This window comes from Bos javanicus, chromosome 5, assembly GCF_032452875.1.
Source record: "Bos javanicus breed banteng chromosome 5, ARS-OSU_banteng_1.0, whole genome shotgun sequence".
Classification (NCBI taxonomy): domain Eukaryota; kingdom Metazoa; phylum Chordata; class Mammalia; order Artiodactyla; family Bovidae; genus Bos; species Bos javanicus.
Genome location: NC_083872.1, coordinates 93,134,518 through 93,154,428, shown reverse-complemented (window position 1 = coordinate 93,154,428; position 19,911 = coordinate 93,134,518).

Here is a 19,911-nt window from a genome sequence, read left to right as displayed (position 1 = left end):
CCTATTATATTAAGCTCCTTGTCACATGTTTACTGGCTATTTATATAACTTCTTTCATGAAGCATTTATTCAAATGTTTGCTGCTTGATTTCATATAAAGAGATTTGATTTCTTATTATTTAAGTATAATATTTCTTTGGACACTATGAATACAAGACCTCTGACAGATATAAGCACAGGCAATATTTTCTCTTAATCTATGGATTGTCTTTTTATTTCATTTATAGTAATTTTTGATCAATGTTTTTAATTTTAAAGAAGTCAAACTAATCAATTATTTTTCTTTTGTGGTTACTTCCTTTCAGGCTAAGAAATTTTTTTTATACCCAAAAGTTGCATAAATTTTCTCTTAGGATTTTTCCTGGGTTTTTATATTTTTAGCTCTCATATTTAGAGCTATCATTCATTTGAGTTAATTTTTATGAATGATAAAATTTTATTATATTTTCAGTATGATATTCATAACATTCCAGTACCGTTTGTTGAAAGATTTTCTTTCCCTACTGAATTTCCTTTGCTCATTTGTAGAAAATGATGGGCTATATCTGTGTATGACACTATCAGGACACTATTCTATTCCATTTTATTGATCTCTATATATCCTATCTGAAAACCACATTGTCTTCATTACCACAGCTTTATATTAAATATTGAATTCAGAAAATGTGTCTTCCACATGTATCTCCCTCTTTCAAGATTGAGTCTAGATTATGAGCACTGTCAAGATCAAACCACTCAATCTTGGAGGAAATGAATCCTGAATATTCACTAGAAGGACTGATGTTGAAGCTGAAGCTCTAATACTTTGGCCATCTGATATGATAAACTGACTCATTGGAAAAGAATCCAATGCTGGGAAAGATTGAATGCAGGAGGAGAAGGGGATGACAGAGGATGAGATTGTTGGATGGCATCACTGACTTGATGGACATGATTTTGAGTAAGCTCTAGGAGATGGTGAAGGACAGGGAGGCCTGGTGTGCTGCAGTCCATACTGTTGCAAAAGTTGGACACGCCTGAAAAACTGAACTGAACTGAACTATCTATAGAGAAAATGAAACCCTAACAAATTCCTGCAACTGTGATATAGAAATTAATAAACTCATTCTTAAATTTGTATCAGTTCAGTTCACTCGCTCAGTCATGTCTGACTCTTTGCAACCCATGGACTGCAGTCCACCAGGCTTCCCTGTCCATCAACTCCTGGAGCTTGCTCAAACTCATGTCCATCGAGTCAGTGATGCCATCCAACCATCTTATTCTCTGTCGTCCCCTTCTCCTCCTGCTTTCAATCTTTCCCCAAATCAGGGTCTTCTCCAAAGAGTCAGTTCTCATCAGGTAGCCAAAGTATTAGAGTTTCAATTTCAGTATCAGTCCTCCCATTGAATATTCAGGACTGATTTCCTTTAAGATTGATTGGGTTGATCTCCTGCAGTCCAAGGAACTCTCAAGAGTCTTCAACACCACAGTTCAAAAGCATAAATTCTTTGGTGCTCAGCTTTTTTTATAGTCCAGCTCTCACATCCATACATGACTACTGGAAAAACAATAGTTTTGACTAGATGGACCATTGTCAGCAAGGTAATGTCTCTACTTTTTAATATGCTATCTAGATTGGTCATAGCTTTTCTTCCAAGGAGCAAGAGTCTTTTAATTTCATGGCTACAGTCACCATCTGCAGTGATTTTGGAGCCCCCAAATAAATAAAGTCTGTCACTGTTTCCACTGTTTCCCCATCTATTTTCCATGAAGGAATGGGACCAGATGCCATGATCTTCATTTTTTGGATGTTGAGTTTTAAGCCAGCCTTTTCACTCTCCTCTTTCACTTTCATCAAGAGGCTCTTTAGTTTCTCTTCGGTTTCTGCCATAAAGGGTAGTATTACTTGTGTATCTGAAGTTATTGATATTCTCCTGGCAATCTTGATTCCAGCTTGTGCTTCATCCAGCCCGGCATTTCACATGATGCCCTCTGCATGTAAGTTAAATAAACAGAGTGACAATAGACATCCTTGAAGTACTCCTTTCCCAATTTGGAACCAGTCTGTTGTTCCATGTCTGGTTATAACTGTTTCTTCTTGACCTGCATACAGTTTTCTCAGGAGGCAGGTAAGGTGCCCTGGTATTCCCATCTCTTGAAGAATTTTCCACAGTTTGTTGTGATCCACAGAGTCAAAGGTTTGAGCATAATCAATAAGGCAGAAGTAGATTTTTACTGGAATTCTCTTGCTTTCTCGATGATCCAACAGATGTTGGCAATTTTATCTCTGGTTCCTATAGAGATCTATGGTTTTTATGGATCTCTCTATATATCTCTATATAGTTCTCTAAAGATTGACTAAGGGTAAATCGATACCTTTAAAAGTTTGCTTCTTTCCATGCATGATCATCACATATAATTTCAACTATTTAGGCTCTCTTTAATATCCCTCAGAGAAGGCAAAGGCACCCCACTCCAGTACTCTTGCCTGGAAAATCCCATGGACAGAGGACCCTGGTAGGCTGCAGTCCATGGGGTCGCTAAGAGTTGGACACGACTGAACGACTTCACTTTCACTTTTCACTTTCATGCATTGGAGAAGGAAATGGCAACCCACTCCAGTGTTCTCGCCTGGAGAATCCCAGGGATGGGGGAGCCTGGTGGGTTGCCGTCTATGGGGTCACACAGAGTTGGACACGACTGAAGCGACTTAGCAACAGCAGTAATATCCCTCAGCAACATTTTGTGACTTTTCTATTAAAAATGTTACCTTGCATATATTTTTGCTTATATCTGTTGCTTATAGTCTAGTATAGATTTTACATTTTTAAACATAATTTTGCTTATAAATATAATGTATTTGTGTATACTGGTCTTGTTTCATTTGACCTTGCTAATTTCACTATTTTCTTATTTTTATTAGTAAATTTTAGCATTCTTACATGTACACAGTCTATTTCTGCTTTATTGATGATGCCAAAGCCTTTGACTGTGTGCCTCTCAATAAACTGTGGAAAATTCTGAAAGAGACGGGAATACCTGACCACTTGACGTATATCTTGAGAAATCTGTATGCAGGTTAGGAAGCAATAGTTAGAACTGGACATGGAACAACAGACTAGTTCCAAATAGGGAAAGGAGTACCTCAAGGCTATATATTGTCACCCTGCTTATTTAACTTACATGCAGAGTACATCATGAGAAACGGTGGGCTGGATAAAGCACAGGCTGGAATCAAGATTGTCGGGAGAAATATCAATAACCTGAGATATGCAGATGACACCACCCTTATGGCAGAAGTGTAGAAGAACTAAAGAACCTCCTGATGAAAATGAAAGAGGAGAGTGAAAAAGTTGGCTTAAAGCTCAACATTCAGAAAACTAAGACCATGGCATCTGGTTCCGCCACTTCATGGCAAATAGATGGGGAAACAGTGCGAAAAGTGTCAGACTTTATTTTTTGAGGCTCCAAAATCACTGCAGATGATGATTGCAGCCATGAAATTAAAAGACACTCCTTGGAAGGAAAGTTATGATCAACCTAGAAAGTGAAAGTGAAAAGAGAAATTGCTCAGTCGTGTCTGACTCTTTGCAACCCCATGGACGGTAGCCTACCAGGCTCCACAGTCCGTGGGATTTTCCAGGCAAGAATTCTTAAGTGGGCTGCCATTTCCTTCTCCAGGGGATCTTCCCAACCCAGGGATCGAACCTGGGTCTCCTACATTGCAGACAGACACTTTACTGTCTGAGCCGACAGCATGTTAAAAAGCAGAGACGTTACTTTGCCAACAAAGGTCCATCTAGTCAAGGCTATGGTTTTTCCAGTAATCACATATGGATGTGAGAACTGGACTATAAAGAAAGCTGAGCACTGAAGAATAGATGTTTTTGAACTGTGGTGCTGGAGAAGACTCTTGAGAGTCTCTTGGACTGCAAGGGGATCCAATCAGTCCATCCTAAAGGAAATCAGCCCTGAATATTCACTGGAAGGACTAATGGTGAAACTCCAATACTTTGGCCACCTGATGTGAAAAACTGACTCATTGGGAAAGACCCTGATGCTGGAAAAGATTGAGGGCAGGAGGAGAAGGGGACGACAGAGGATGAGATGGTTGGATGGCATCACCAACACGATGGACATGAGTTTGACTAGGTTCCAGGAGTTGGTGATGGACAGGGAAGCCTGGCGTGCTGCAGTCCATTGGGTTGCAAAGAGTCAGACACGACTGAGTGACTGAACTGAACCGATGTACACAGTCATACCATGTGTAAATAAAGATAATTTTATTTATTGTATACCATTTTATCTATATCATGGTATATTCTATACCATTTAATCTTTTTTCCCCTTTAAACTGCACTCATTAGAATCTCTAATATGATGTTAAGTATAAGTGCATTAGTTTAGTGAATTATACTGACTGATTTTCAAATATGAGAATAACCTTAAATTCCTATGACAAAGCTGACTTGGTCATAATGTATGTTCCTTGTAATGAATGCTGGATGGAATTGCTAATATTTTGTTAAGATTTACCAGTGTTAATGAGGAATATTAACATTTTTATTGTAATACATATTAGCAGTTTTCTTGGAATACATTCAATGGAATTTGAAAATGCCCCTAACATTGTATTTTATGAAAATGTTTATGTAAGAATTGTAATGTTTTTATTTTTAAAAAATTAACAGAATTGGCTAGGAAAGGAATTTTGTCCCAGATTTTTGTTTTCTTTCTTGATGGTAATATTTAAAATTACTGTTACAAATCATTTAGTTAATACAAAGTAAAACAAGTTATTTCTTATGTAATTTTAGTTAATTTATGTCTTTCAAGAAATGTGTCCATTTTATCTAACTTGTTGAGTTTGCTTAACTTTTTCACAATAGTTTTTATTATCATTTCAATACATATAGTTTCTCTTGTGATATCCTACTTTTCAATTCTGTCATTGGTAATTTGTGGGTCTTTTCCTACTTTTCCTTTCACCAGTATGGCTAGATTTTTATTAATTTTAGTGATTCTTTCAAAGAAAGTGTTTTGGTTTCATTGATTTTTCCCAAATTTTTCCTGCTATTTTATTGATTTCTAATGTTATATTTATTTACCTTTCTTTTGCTAAATGTAAATTTAATTTGTTCTTATTCAAACTCTTTAAGGTAAAAATTTAGACCATACAATTTCATATTATTCTTTTCTCAGTCTCCTCACTGAGGCATATTAAGTTTCCTATAAGCACTGTTTGGGCTACATCCACAAATTTTAATGTACAATATTCAATATCATAAAGTTCAAAGTATGTTCTAATTTCTCCTGTTATTTCTTTGATACACAGGTTATTTAGAAGTATTTTGTTTAGCTTCTAATATTTCTGGCTTTTCTAAGATATTTTTTCATTGATTTCTAATTTAATTCTCTTGTGAAGAGTGAATATTTTAGAATATTTCATTTCCTTTAATTTTATTGCAACTTGTTTTATGGTCCAGAATATGAATGGTCCTAGCCAGTGTTCCATGCACACTTGAGAAAAATGTGTTTCCCTCTGTTGCTGGGTATAAAGCTTTATTAATGTAAGTTAGAATATTTGGGTTGATAGTCTTGTACAACTTTTTTTGCTTCTTTTCTCTGTGATTAGTTTACCAGACTCTGAGAGAGAAAAAGTGAAATAATTCAGCAAAATTGTAGATTTAAGTATTTTTTCCTGTCATCTTTGTTTTATGTATAATGACCCCACATAGTAGGTGCACATACATTCAGTATTGCTTTATCCTCTTAAAGAACTATCCATGTAGTCATTCTAAAATGATTAAAAGAACCACTGGTAAGGTCTAGAGAAATTCTACACTATGATTAATTTAGTTTCACTCCTAATGTATGACCTTTTGGGCATCTCTACAAATGCCACTTATGTTCCATGAGGTTCCTCCAATCTGGTTAAACTCACCACTTTTCCAGTCCTACAAGTGTTCTGGAAGTTTTCCATCTTATGGCTCTATGGTAGTTGTATTTCCTTAATAGTTCTTCTTTGTCTGGCCTTGTGGAGTCATTCTGTGCATGCTTAATTTAGCATTCAGCCAAGGAATCGGGGTGACACTTGCAGATCTTTGGAGCTCTTTCTCTGAGTAGCTTTCTCTTTGTCAGTACTCTGCCTTCCAAATACCAGGTCACTAAGCCTTGCTAATCTCCAATTTCTGTGTATTCAATTCAGCAAGATTATGAAACCATGCTTACGCCACTTCTCGTTGTGCCAGGGTCCAGTAATTACCTCCATTCAGAAAGCTGAGGCATTAAGAGGGTTCATCTGGTTTTGGGTTCTTTTCTCCCTACAGAGTCACAATTGTTTGCTGCCTACTCTCAAATGAATGGGTGGCAAAGCTAGCAGGAAAGAACCTGCCTGCCAGTGAAGTAGACACCAGAGCCGTGGGTTTGATCCTTGGGTCAGGAAAATCCCCTGGAGGAAGAGATGGCAACGCCCTCAAGTATTCTTGCCTGGAGAATCCTATGGACAAAGGAGACTGGAAAGCCACAGACCACAAAGAGTCAGACACGACTGAAGCAACTTAACACTCAAACAGAAATGGCTGTTTCATAAAAATTATCCAGTTCTAGAACTGACTATGACTGGATAGCCATTTAGTATCATTACTTCATCAAGGTTGAAAAGTGGAACCCCTATTCCATTTTGAAATACTGAAACCCCTATTCCATTATATATATTTCCTAGGTTAAAATATATGTATCTTCTCATAACTTTTAGTCATTACTCTTCCTTTTCCCTTTTGGCATAAAATAAAATTTTCCTATATTTCTACTACTAACTTTTTTTTTTCTTTTAAATTTTATTTTATTTTTAAACTTTACATAATTGTATTAGTTTTGCCAAATATCAAAATGAATCCGCCACAGGCATACATGTGTTCCCCATCCTGAACCCTCCTCCCTCCTCCCTCCCCATACCATCCCTCTGGGTCGTCCCAGTGCACCAGCCCCAAGCATCCAGTATCGCGCATCGAACCTGGACTGGCAACTCGTTTCTTACATGATATTCTACATGTTTCAATGTCACTCTCCGAAATCTTCCCACCCTCTCCCTCTCCCACAGAGTCCATAAGACTGTTCTATACATCAGTGTCTCTTTTGCTTACTTCTACTACTTACTTACTTATCACAGACATTGCATTATATTACTTTACTTTACATTTTCACAAACAATACTGAAGTATGAAATAAGTAGCTCTGCTTCTATTAGTCATGTCAGCCAAGTACTAAAGCTAGTCATTTGTGTTCATCGTTATACTCTAGCATGAGTTCAGTTCAGTTCAGTTCAGTCTCTCAGTCGTGTCCGAATCTTTGCGACCCCATGAACTGCAGCACGCCAGGTCTCCCTGTCCATCACCAGCGCCTGGAGCCGAGTCAAACTCATGTCCATCACGTCTGTGCTGCCTTCTAACCATCTCATCCTCTGTTATCCCCTTCTCCTCCTGTCCTCAATCTTTCCCAGCATCAAGGTCTTTTCCAGTGAGTTAGCTCTTTGCATCAGGTGGCCAAAGTATTGGAGTTTCAGCTTCAACATCAGTCCTTCCAATGAACACCCAGGACTGATCTCCTTTAGGATGGACTGGTTGGATCTCCTTGTAGTCCAAGGGACTCTCAAGAGTCTTCTCCAACACCACAGTTCAAAAGCATCAGTTAACCCTTTTTAAAAAAGAATTCCAGAAGCCCTTTTTTATTATACTGTTAGTGTTTTTAACTCTATTCTTGGCTATTTATAACACTTTTGGTTCTTTAGTTTGTTTCATTATTTTATTGAAGAGTAACACATATTCATTAAAAATGAGAAGGAAAATTATTGAAGTGGAGAGAACTCACAGTCCATATAACCTTTTCTCTTTTTCATTGGCATAATGTTTAAAGCTTTGTTCAGTTGTATTTTATAAGATTTTTCAAAGTAGAAAGTAAATCTTGCCTAAGAGAAGAATTTTCCAGAAGAAATTTCTATGTCAAATTACAATATTATATTGCCATAATGAGAAACATCAATATTTAACAAAATTTCTTCTTTTTACTTTTCAACCAAATGCCATTTGGAAAACTAAATGTGATGATTCCCCTCCACATTCTTAAAGAATACTTTTTTTTTGGTTGGTTGGTGGGTGTTTTTTAAATTTTTAATTGAAGGATAATTGCTTTATAATATTGTTTCCATTTCTACCATACACCAACAAAAATTAGCCATAGGTGTATATATTTCCACTCTGTCTTTAACCTCTGTCCCACTTCCCACCCCATATCACCCCTCTAGTTTGTTACAGAGCCCCATTTTAAGTTCCTTGAATCACATAGCCAATTTCCTTTGACTATCTACTCTTGATATGGCCAATTATATCAGGTGAAATTTCCCTAAATGGTGATTTTCTTCAGAATACCCGTGACAAGCTGGAGTATACTAGCTCTTTTAAACATTAACTTTTCCTTTCTTTAGTTATTTATGATGATTCACATCTCCATTGCTTGGATTGTATCTCTAAAAGTATAAATATTTTACGGTAACCTCATTCATAAAAATTCCACTGATTTATGTGAAGACACAAGCAATAATAAAACAATAATAATTAACATTTGTTAAGAATTAATTTACATTTTATGTTAGTTCAGTTCAGTCGCTCAGTTGTGTCCAACTCTTTGCAACCCCATGGACTAAAGCATGCCAGGCCTGTATATGACCAACTCCCGGAGATTACTCAAACTCATGTGCATCGAGTCAGTGATGCCATCCAACCATTTCATCCTTTGTCATCCCCTTCTCCTCCCACTTTCAATCTTCCCTAGCATCAGGGCCTTTTCAAATGAGTCAGTTCTTTGATCAGGTGGCCAAAGTATTGGAACTTCAGCTTCAGCATCAGTCCTTTCAATGCATATTCAGGACTGATTTCCTTTAAGATTGACTGGTTGGAACTCTTCGTAGTCCAAGGGACTCTCAAGAGTCTTCTCCAACACCACAATTCAAAAGCATCAATTCTTCCATGCTCAGCTTTCTTTATAGTCCAACTCTTATGTTCATACATGACCACGGAAAAACCATAGCCTTGACTAGACAGACTTTTGTTGGCAAAGTAATGTCTCTGCTTTTAAATATGCTGTCTAGGTTGGTCACAACTGTTTTTCCAAGGAGCAAGCTAATTTCATGGCTGCCAGTCACCAATTGCAGTGATTTTGGAGCCCCCAAATAAATAAAGTCTGTCACTGTTTCCATTGTTTCCTCATCTATTTGCCATGAAGTGATGGGACTGGATGCCATGATCTTCATTTTTTGAATGTTGAATTTTAAGCCAGCTTTTCACTTCCCTATTTTGCTTTCATAAGAGGCTTTTTATTTTTTTGCTTTCTGCCATAAGGGTGGTGTCATCTGCAAATCTGAGGTTATTGATATTTCTTCAGGCAATCTTGATTCCAGCCTGTGCTTCATCCAGCCTGGCATTTCTCATGAGGTACTCTGCATCTAAGTTAAATAAGCAGGGTGACAATATACAGCCTTGATGTGTTCCTTTCCCTATTTGGAACCAGTCTTTTTTTCCATGTCCAGTTCTAACTATTGATTCTTGATCTGCATACAGATTTCTCAGGAGGCAGGTCAGGTGGCCTGGTATTCCCATCTCTTTAAGAATTTTCCACAGTTTGTTGTGCTCTACACAGTCAAAGGCTTTGGCATAATCAATAAAGCAGAAGTAGAGATTTCTGGAATTCTCTTGCTTTTTCAGTGATCCAACAGATGTTGCCAATTTGATCTCTGGTTCCTCTGCCTTTTCTAAAACCAGTTTACATGTATACCTGTGGCGGATTCATTTTGATATTTGGCAAAACTAATACAATTATGTAAAGTTTAAAAATAAAATAAAATTTAAAAAATAATAATAAAACCAGTTTGAATGTCTGGAAGTTCACGGTTCACGTACTGTTGAAGCCTGGCTTGGAGAATTTTGAGCATTACTTTGCTAGCATGTGAGATGAGTGCAATTATGTGGTAGTTTGAACATTCTTTGGCATTGTCTTTCTTTGGGATTAGAATGAAAACTGACTTTTCCAGTCTTTTGGCCACTGCTGAGTTTTCCAAATTCGCTGGCATACTGAGTAAGCACTTCCACAGCATCATCTTTTAGGATTTGAAATAGCTCCACTGGAATTCCATCACCTCCACTAGCTTTGTTCATGGTGATGCTTCCTAAGGCCCACTCGACTTTGCACTCCAGGATGTCACACCATCTCGGTTAGTGGGTCATGAAGATCTTTTTTGTATAGTTCTTCTGTGTATTCTTACCACCTCTTCTTAATATCTTCTGCTTCTGTTAAGTCCATACCATTTCTGTCCTTCATTGTACTCACCTTTGCATGAAATGTTCCCTTGATATCTCTAATTTTCTTGAAGAGATCTTTAGTCTTTCCCATTCTGTTGTTTTCCTTTATTTCTTTGCATTGATCACTGAAGAAGGCTTTCTTATCTCGCCTTGCTATTCTTTGGAACTCTGCATTCAAATGGGTATACCTTTCCTTTTCTCCTTTGCCTTTTGCTTCTTTTTTTCTCAGCTAATAGTAAGGTTTCCTCAGACAACCATTTTGCCTTTTTGCATTTCTTTTTCTTGGAGGTGGTCTTGATCACTGCATCCTGTACAATGTCATGACCCTCCATCCACAATTCTTCAGGCACTCTATCAGATCTATTTTTTTTTTTGTCACTTCCACTGTATAATCTTAAGGGATTTGATTTAAGTCATACCTCAATGGTCTAGTGGTTTTCCCTGCTTATCTATTTGAGTATGAATTTGCCAATAAGGAGTTCACGATCTGAGCCACAGTCAGCTCCTGGGCTTGTTCGTGCTGACTGTATAGAGCTTCTGCATCTTTGGCTGCAAAGAATAGAATCAATTTGATTTCAGTATTGACCATCTGGTGATGTCCTTGTGTAGAGTCTTCTCTTTGTATTGTTGGAAGAGGGTGTTTGCTATGACCAGTGTTAAGTACTTTACATACACCACAAATTTAAGTCAATGTTCTATTTATTTGTTGCTTTCCTCCTCCTTTTCTGGTGAGATAAAGCTCTTGCTTAAGGGTATCTTCTATGTTATAGTCTCATTTAGTAATGTAAACAACTACATTATGGCCATAACTAAAACCTGATCTTACTTCTTATCTCTTCCATTTCAATACATGGACTTTAAATATTCACTAGTGTTTCAGCATTTTGGAACCCCGTAACCTTAAGATCTATAGAACTTCAACTTTTTTTTTTTCTTCAAAATTTGACCCTGTAGTAGGACCCAGTTGAGAGAACAGACTCTCTTTCTCTCTTTTCTGTACACACACACCCACACACAGTTTGTGTACCTACAAGATAGCACCTTTTGACTTACCACAATAACGAAAAGGATACATTGAGAAGATGCTGAATTTGCTTTGACAGGATTGTTTGGTTATGAATAAAATGGACCACTGATTTGAGAAGTCCAGAAAAAATTGGATGGGCCTGAAGCTTCCGAAGACAACTAAAGCTATACATAGGTATTTGGATTAATCTGTTAGCAGAAAATTTAAGATTATGAGTTGTTTTCCTTTTTCACCTGACGGTGTGTTTTCTTTACTGACACAATCATTGCCTTTTTGAATTTCTGTGATAGGTGAAGAGATATACAAGTAATAAAAGTACATGATAGTGGAGTGGGTTATATTTGGGATTATTTTGTACCAAATGTGATGCTAATGTCTTCTACCTTATTCAATCATAAACAGAATTTGAGCTTCTGTATACAGAGAAATAACATCACGTTAGGTAATTATAATGGTTTTCAGTTGATCACAGTTAGAATTTGAAATGCATTTATCTGAAGACTTATACATTTGTTTTAATTAAAGCAAATGTCAGAAACATTGTAATTTTATTTCTCCAATAACATCTCCCTCTTTGAGATCTACTTTGTGTGACTCAGTCTTCAAATTACTCTCTTTTTCTGTTTCTAGTCATTATTCTTAAGGGATTTAGATCCTTTATAACTGGAGTTTAACTCACTATGCAATTTTAAAGGCTCAGATATGTTTTCTGAGACAGGAGCTTAAGTATTATACAAATTAATACTTTTTCTCTGCATAAATTTTTGAATCACTACCAAAATTATGCATTGACAAATACCTCTATACAACAGGATTAAAATGTGAGTTTCTCTCCAGTGTTCCTCTTGGAGGAAGTAGACTCAATTGGCTTAAGAGATTTTTTTTTTCCATCCACTGTATCAGACTCTCCTGAGAAGACACTAGTAGAAACTAAAATATGTTTAGTTTACTATCATGAAGTTATACTTTCAGTTACTTTGTGAATACAATGAATATCCATTGAAAATCAATGTTAGATGCAGTATTTATTTAATCTGTATATTTCCCCCCCGCCTTTGGCTGTGATGGATCAGCATTGCTGTGCTGGTTTTTTCTCTGGTTGTGGCAAGCAGGAATGACTCTCTAGTTGCAGTGTATGGGCTACTGCAGTGGCTTCTCTTGTTGCAGAACATACGTTCCAGAGCAGAGACTCAGTAGTTGTGCTGCACAGGGTTAGTTAAGTCTGGAGGCATGTAGGATCTTCCTGGACCGGGGACAGAACTTATGTCTCCTACATTGGCAGGCAGATTCTTTTTTATTATTATTTTTTTTAATTTTATTTTATTTTTAAACTTTACATAATTGTATTAGTTTTGCCAAACATCAAAATGAATCCATCACAGGTATACATGTGCTCCCCCTCCTGAACCCTCCTCCCTCCTCCGTCCCCATACCATCCCTCCAGGTCGTCCCAGTGCACCAGCCCCAAGCATCCAGTATCGTGCATTGAACCTGGACTGGCATCTCATTTCATACATGATATTTTACATGTTTCAATGCCATTCTCCCAAATCAAAAAAAGAATACATTTGAATCAGTTCTAATGAGGTGGATGAAACTGGAGCCTATTATACAGAGCGAAATAAGCCAGAAGGAAAAACACCAATACAGTATACTAACGCATATATATGGAATTTAGAAAGATGATAACAGGCAGATTCTTTATCACTGAACCACTGGGGAAGCCCTGAATTTCTTTTAATTGCATTTTTTTTTTTGAAAAATTTTCTTTCTTACAAAAACTGCTGAATGGGGGAACTGTTTTCATCCTTTATTATATCTACTAATGAGGGGCTAGTTATCAAGAATATGATACAGATGATGTTGGCAAAGGTAAATCCTTATAAAAGTTTGTGAAGATCCTGCTTTATTAATGGAACTACTAGAATTTTCTAAACTAGGAAGTTAATTGTGGATATTATTATCTTTCCTTTCCACAAGCATTGTGAAGCATTTGCATTAGGAGTTGAAAATGTATCTTACTTCACCAAAGCTAAGTTTCTTCTGTATTAGAATAATTTGCTTATGGGAGATATAGAGGAAAGTATTTGTTTACAAGTAAAATACTATAGTGATTCAGAAGATTCTACCCCTGTTCTTCCCTTTACTTGTAGCAAAGACCTTTTAATTTCTAACTTAAAAGAAGCTTAAAGGACCTCAACACTGATTCAAATGTTCATTAAGTCATAGCAAGATTCCCTTTCTTGGTGTTCATGGTGGAATTTTAGCCAGGAGACAGTAAGTGAACCTTGGCTATTTAAAAAGGGGGCGGGGACTAACAACTAGACTTAAACCAATTTTGCCCAATTTGACTGTGTACTTATAATTTCGCTCTGCAAGGTTATTTACCCCAAACTATTACTAATGTAACTTTGAGCAGATAAATAAGTAAAGCATTTTCCTTTCAGTTTTACCTCTGCTGGGTTTGTGTTCAGTGACACAGCAGTAAGTAGCATGTCCAGCCACAAGCTGATCACTGGGAGCTGAGTGCAGGGAGCCAAGAGGAGACCAGACATGATGAAAGCTGTTGCTTTCTTCTTTCCAGGTAAGGGTCCCTGGGTGCTCATCCCTGGGACCTCCTTAGCCAGCTGTTCCTCTTAACTATCTCTCCCTCTACATCCAGCTCAGAACGAGAGTGATGCATTAACAGCGCAGTGCTGGGAACACCATAGTGTGCCTGATGGTGTGCAGAAAGCCTTCTCCTCACATGCTTTTGCTGTGCAGTTCATTTTTTAACAAAGGACTAGAAAGGAAAATGTGGATGTCAGTAGAAGAGAAGAGCAGGGGGTGAAAGACCACTTTGTAGCAAATGAATTACATTCAAAGTCAATTTTTAACTAATTCTTCCTGTGGCTATTAAAAGAGCTAGCATTACATAGAGTCACAAACCAATCCCTAGAAAATGAGTTATCAGTTAGAGACCCACTTCGGGGCATAAAGTATCCTCTTTAGAGAAAATCATTCTTGAAGTCCGTATATTAAGTTTGTTCTCACTATTCTTAGGCAGATTTAAAAAATATAGCAGAAAAGAAAGATAAACGGTTGGATTTATCCATTTTAAAGAGACCATAAATTGACCTCCTGCTGATGACAAAGTACTCAGTAAGAGGGAAAAAACAAACCGAAAAAATCCACAAAGAAACCCTTCACAGCCAACAATAGAGATGGCTTCAGTTCAATTTCCTTTCATATAGAGGATCCTGCTTTGTATTTTAGTCCCATAAAACATTTATTAGGAGAAAATTCAGGAATATTATCAAATCACCAAAAAGCAAAAGCCTAATGCATGTGGGCACAAAACATTTTTGTAACTCCTTTGACATATGAGCTAGCTGTAATGTAAAATTTCTTGTTTACTCCTTTATTCATTCAATCCTTCTTTCTTCCTCCCCTTCCATATCCCCTCTCTTCTTAATTTTCTTCATTTTTTCCCTTTCTGACTTCCTTCTGTGCTTTCTTTTTTATGAAAGGCCCAATTCCAAAAAGTGGGAAGTATTATGGAAAGCTAAGTATCTTTTCCTTAAAGAACTTAGACAAATAATTTCATTTATTAGCCTTTACCTTTAACGTAGGATCTTAGATCCTTAATTCTACTGCAATATACAATGACAACTACTACTTTAATTGTACAGTAAGGAGAGTCTCAGAAAAGCGCCTTTATTGCCGGTTATCTAGTCTGTGTATTAGCTGCATTGTAGAAACTTCTTGGAGGTGACCTCTTCGAGATACACACATCTTGTCATCAACAATCCATAGGAGAGTTTGAAATGGGGTGTGAGAACTTGCTATGTTTTACTTGGCATCTTGGGAGACACCATTATCATGAACCCTTGAATTTACTGTCTTCATAGACAACTTGCTATGGGAAAGGGGGACTTCGGAGTTAACTCAGCAGCTTCTGCAAATGAATGTTCCATGAGAGGATTACTGCAGACCCCAAGAGGGGACATTATTCTTGCTCTTCATTAGAAGGGGTGAGAAAAAGCTGTCCTTTGTGTTCCTGGATAGGCAGACTTTATTCCAGTAGGAGTTTCTCTCTAGCATTCAATTCTCTAAAATTCTTAGTGCTCCCAAAGTCAGACTTGTCTTTAATGGAAATGGGATAAGGGGAATCTGAAAATGTCAAGTACAGAGTTTTATTTTTCAAGGAGACTATGGGTTTACAAATTGGGAGGGAAAAAAATTCCTTTAAAACAAAATGAAAGTGTGATTTTAAAAGTCTTATGCATTGCAATTTGACAATATTCACTAACTGATAATGCCACCCACTTGACTAATTTACCATTTAAAGTTATTTTATAATCTCCCTGTGAGCCACCCAACATAAGTTTTCTGTGTTAAAGTGTATATGTTTGTGTGTGTATGTCCATGGATGTGTTATTACTGCTCTACAGCAGCAAATAACCTCCCACAATGTTTAAGAAACTATAAACTAACAACTCATTACTTCCTTATTTCTTTCAGTAACAATGACATTTCTGTAGAGGTAATTTTTTTTCAAAGTTAAATTTTAGTGCAATGTGTGGGTAAACAAAATGCAACTGAATTTTCAAAAGCCTATAAATAATTTTTAAGAAAATAATTGAAAACAGGAAATACAGATGAAATCGTTGGAAGTATTTGAATTTTAAAAGACTGGAAATGAAATCTGAGGAGAAAAAGACTCAGTATTTGATAATAAAAGTATTTAAAATTGACACAACCTAATTTAGTTATCTATTTAAACTTGGGAGTTTAAAGTGAATACATGCAGAAACCAATATAAAATAATTCTGTCTTTTTCTACCACTTTAAATGTGCTTATAAAAGTGAATCATAAATGCAGAATCAGTTCAGTTCAGTTGCTCAGTCGTGTCCACCTCTTTGCAACCCCATGAACTGCAGTACGCCAGGCCTTCCTGTCCATCACCAACTCCCAGAGCTTGCTCAAACTTCATGTCCATTGAGTCGGTGATGCCATCCAACCATCTCATTCTCTATCATCCCCTTCTCCTCCCACCTTCAATCTTTCCCAGGATCAGGATCTTTTCCAAGGAGTCAGTTCTTCACATCAGGTGGCCAAAGTATTGGAGCTTCAGCTTCATCAGTCCTTCCAATGAATATTCAGGACTGATTTCCTTTAAGATGGACTGGTTGGATCTCCTTGCAGTCCAAGAAACTCTCAAGAGTCTTCTCCAACACCACAGTTCAAAAGCATCAGTTCTTTGGTGCTCAGCTTTCTTTATAGTCCAACTCTCACATCCATACATAACTACTGGAAAAATCATAGATTTGACTAAATGGACCTTTGTCGGTAATGTGTCTGCTTTTTAATATGCTGTCTAGGTTGGCCACAGCTTTTCTTCCAAGGAGAAAGCATCTTTTAATTTCATAGCTGCAGTTACCATCTGCAGTGATTTTTGGAGCCAAGAAAATAAAGTCTGTCATTGTTTCCACTATGATCTTTATTTTTTTCTTTGAATGCTGAGTTTTAAGCCAGTTTTTTCACTCTCCTCTTTCACTTTCATCAAGAGGCTCTTAAGTTTCTTACATTTTGTAATTTTAAAATACCTAATTTATTAGACATGTCTTATAGGTACTAATTACAGAAAGAGATTTTGATTGGGACTTCTATTTAAACCTAAGATAGATATTATATTGAGTGTTAACCTAAGATGGATATTTTATTGAGTGCTAAACTCAAATCAATCATATCATTGTTATTTTCTTTGCAGTACCTGTAAAAGTAGAAAAATTACTAATATAAAGCACAGCATTTAAAAAATTTTCCAGTATCAGTCTCTGTCAAATAAATAATTACAAATTATCTACTCATCATCATGTTAGACATGGCCCTTTACAAAAAGACCTGTATAAATCTTACGCTCTAGGGATTTAGAAGAGGTGAGTGTCATATTAATTTGGCCCTTTTTGTATACCACTAAATATTTTTTAGAACTTTATAGAACATATGGCTTGTGGTTAAAAGTAAAATAAAAACCTTTTATAAGGTCTATGAAAAGTTGTAAGGTAACCTCCTGGCTCTGTGTGAACAATTGTAAGAGTGGAGAATTCATTGCAAAATGAGGAAAACTGATCCTTCCAAAGAATGGTCTGAGAAGTCTCTCTCATCTTTTAACCAATGGGACAAAGATTATCTCCTAAAGCAATCATGACAAATTTCCCACATCTTGTTAGCTCTTAGATTATTTGAAGCCACTTGTCCTAATTTGCTTCCTTAAATTTCCACAGGTATCCTGTAATTTAAGTAAATCTATTTTTATATTTCTTCTTATATTATGGTAGTCATTAATTTCAAACCTTCTAGCCCATTAGTTTCAGTAAGCTAAAGTGCTTGTCTTTTGATCTTTTTCCATCATGTAACTTGCTAGCACTTTAGAAATTTCTATGCTTCTCTGTTCTATGTTCTTTCTCTTCACTGCCCACCCTTTTCTCTCCTCTTAAAGTTCTTTGACCTTTGTCATATTACTTTAAGCCTGGTCTCCATAGGATTAGAAGCTTGGCTGGTACTGTTTCTTCCCTTCTTGGACTCAATTTCAACCTCTAAACAGTTTTGGGTCACTATTCCAATGTATTCCGTGCATATCCGTAGTCTAAAGTTGCACACCAAGTTGGTTACAAATATCTAACCCAAATCAGAGTTCAGGCATGCCAGCTTTCTCAGGGAGACTTTTGAATAATTATTTCATGAGTTCCATGTTCCAAGGCCGCCATTTTGTCTATGTCTCGGGCCTTAACAGAATGGTGGCTTAGTGATGCTGAGATGTCATATCTGTGGCAAACTATGGTGAATTCAAGTACAGTAGAGAGGCTTTATTGTTAAGCTGGTGAGTATACCTCTTTTGATTGCCCACTGACAGTCTTCTTAGCCTCATACTTTACTCCTCACAGAAGCTTTCCAATTAAAAAGTTCATCTCCAGGTTCTTAAAGAATTCATGCATAAAACATTTTCCTTTAAGGGCTGGGGATCTAATTCAATGCAGATTTCAAAGTGAAGAGTATGCTTCAGCCACTGATGCCATTGTTGCTGCTAAATGTAGGAAATCACCAGTGCTGGAGACTCTCCTTACAAAACAGTAAACTGTAAGTTTTCAGGGAGCCATATGCTCTGACTTCTTGAGTGGATAACGTCTTTCTTTTAGCTAAGTAGGTTGGATTATTGCTATAAGATTATTGGAACACCCATTCTAGCAGCACTGGGATCTATTCCTGTGGCCCTACTCAGATTGGAGTGTACATAAAGCAAAGTGGATAATCCCATTGACAGAGGAGTCTGGTGGGCTACAGTCCAAAGGGTCTGCAAAGCGTCAGACATGACTGAATGACTGAGCACACACCCAGGAATGAGAATACAATAACTGATATCTGTATTTTTGTTTCAAGGTCTTTAAATGAACTGTACACGATATACTTTTGTAAGTCCCTGTAATGCCTAACTTTTCTAAGCAGATGCCTTAGTTCTGGGTACAGGCTACTGATAAGATTATATCTTTTTGAGATTTCTACCATTGACTAAATCTTACACATTCAGTGCATGAAGGACTTAACTCAATGGGGATATCTAATAGTCCTTCCCTTCTGACTCTCTATAGTACCTAGTAGAACTTTGATCTTTGAGGTTCTACTCTCAGACTGAAGTTATTAGGGACTTAACACAATTGGTGACTTTGAGAATCAAGTCGTAGTATGTTGGATCCAAATTTCCACCTGACCTAAAACTGAGACCATATGGAGAAACACGGCTGACAGTCTGCCACAGGTAGAGGCAGGGGTTTATGTCCATGCCATTCATCCCATCCAACTACGTACAGTAAAATCAATTAAAGGGCATGTCATTTATTTCCCATTGTGCCTCTTTCCCATTTCCCATGGCCTCTTCTAGTCGGAAGTCTACTAATTCAGATCTCACTTCCCTCTACAGATGTAAGTTTAGACCGTTACTTGATATTTTTAGTCACATAACGCTATGGGATGATAGATTAAACTCGTGGAAAACTAAACCAGTCAGTATTTTTTTGTTTAACTTTCTATTAATTCAGGTCTTCATACATCCTGTACTTGTCATTTTTTTCTTTTTTAAGTAAAGAATTTTTACATGTATCATTGGTCTAGAAGGAGATATTTGGAAACTGGACTTAAAGACATATAAGCCAATTTTTCCATATTCCCCCTCTGTTTACATTTTGTTAGCTATGTTCATTTTCCCTTTACATTTAGTTTATTCTTTTACCAATAAAATTTGTTTTCCCCATGTTTCAAATTTACATAAAAGATAGTTCAGTTCAGTTGCTCAGTTGTGTCTGACTCTTTGCAACCCCATGAATTGCAGCACGCCAGTAAAAGATAGTACGTGAAATTAATTAGAGAAAGAATCTTCAACTGTATTGTGAAAAATAAAAATAAAGAATAACACAAAGTTCTTTTGGCCATTCAAATTAAGATGAAGTTTGATGTAAAATGTCAAAACCAATTCTACATAGCCCTGCTCTAAGATGGGCAAAGGCTGAGAGAAA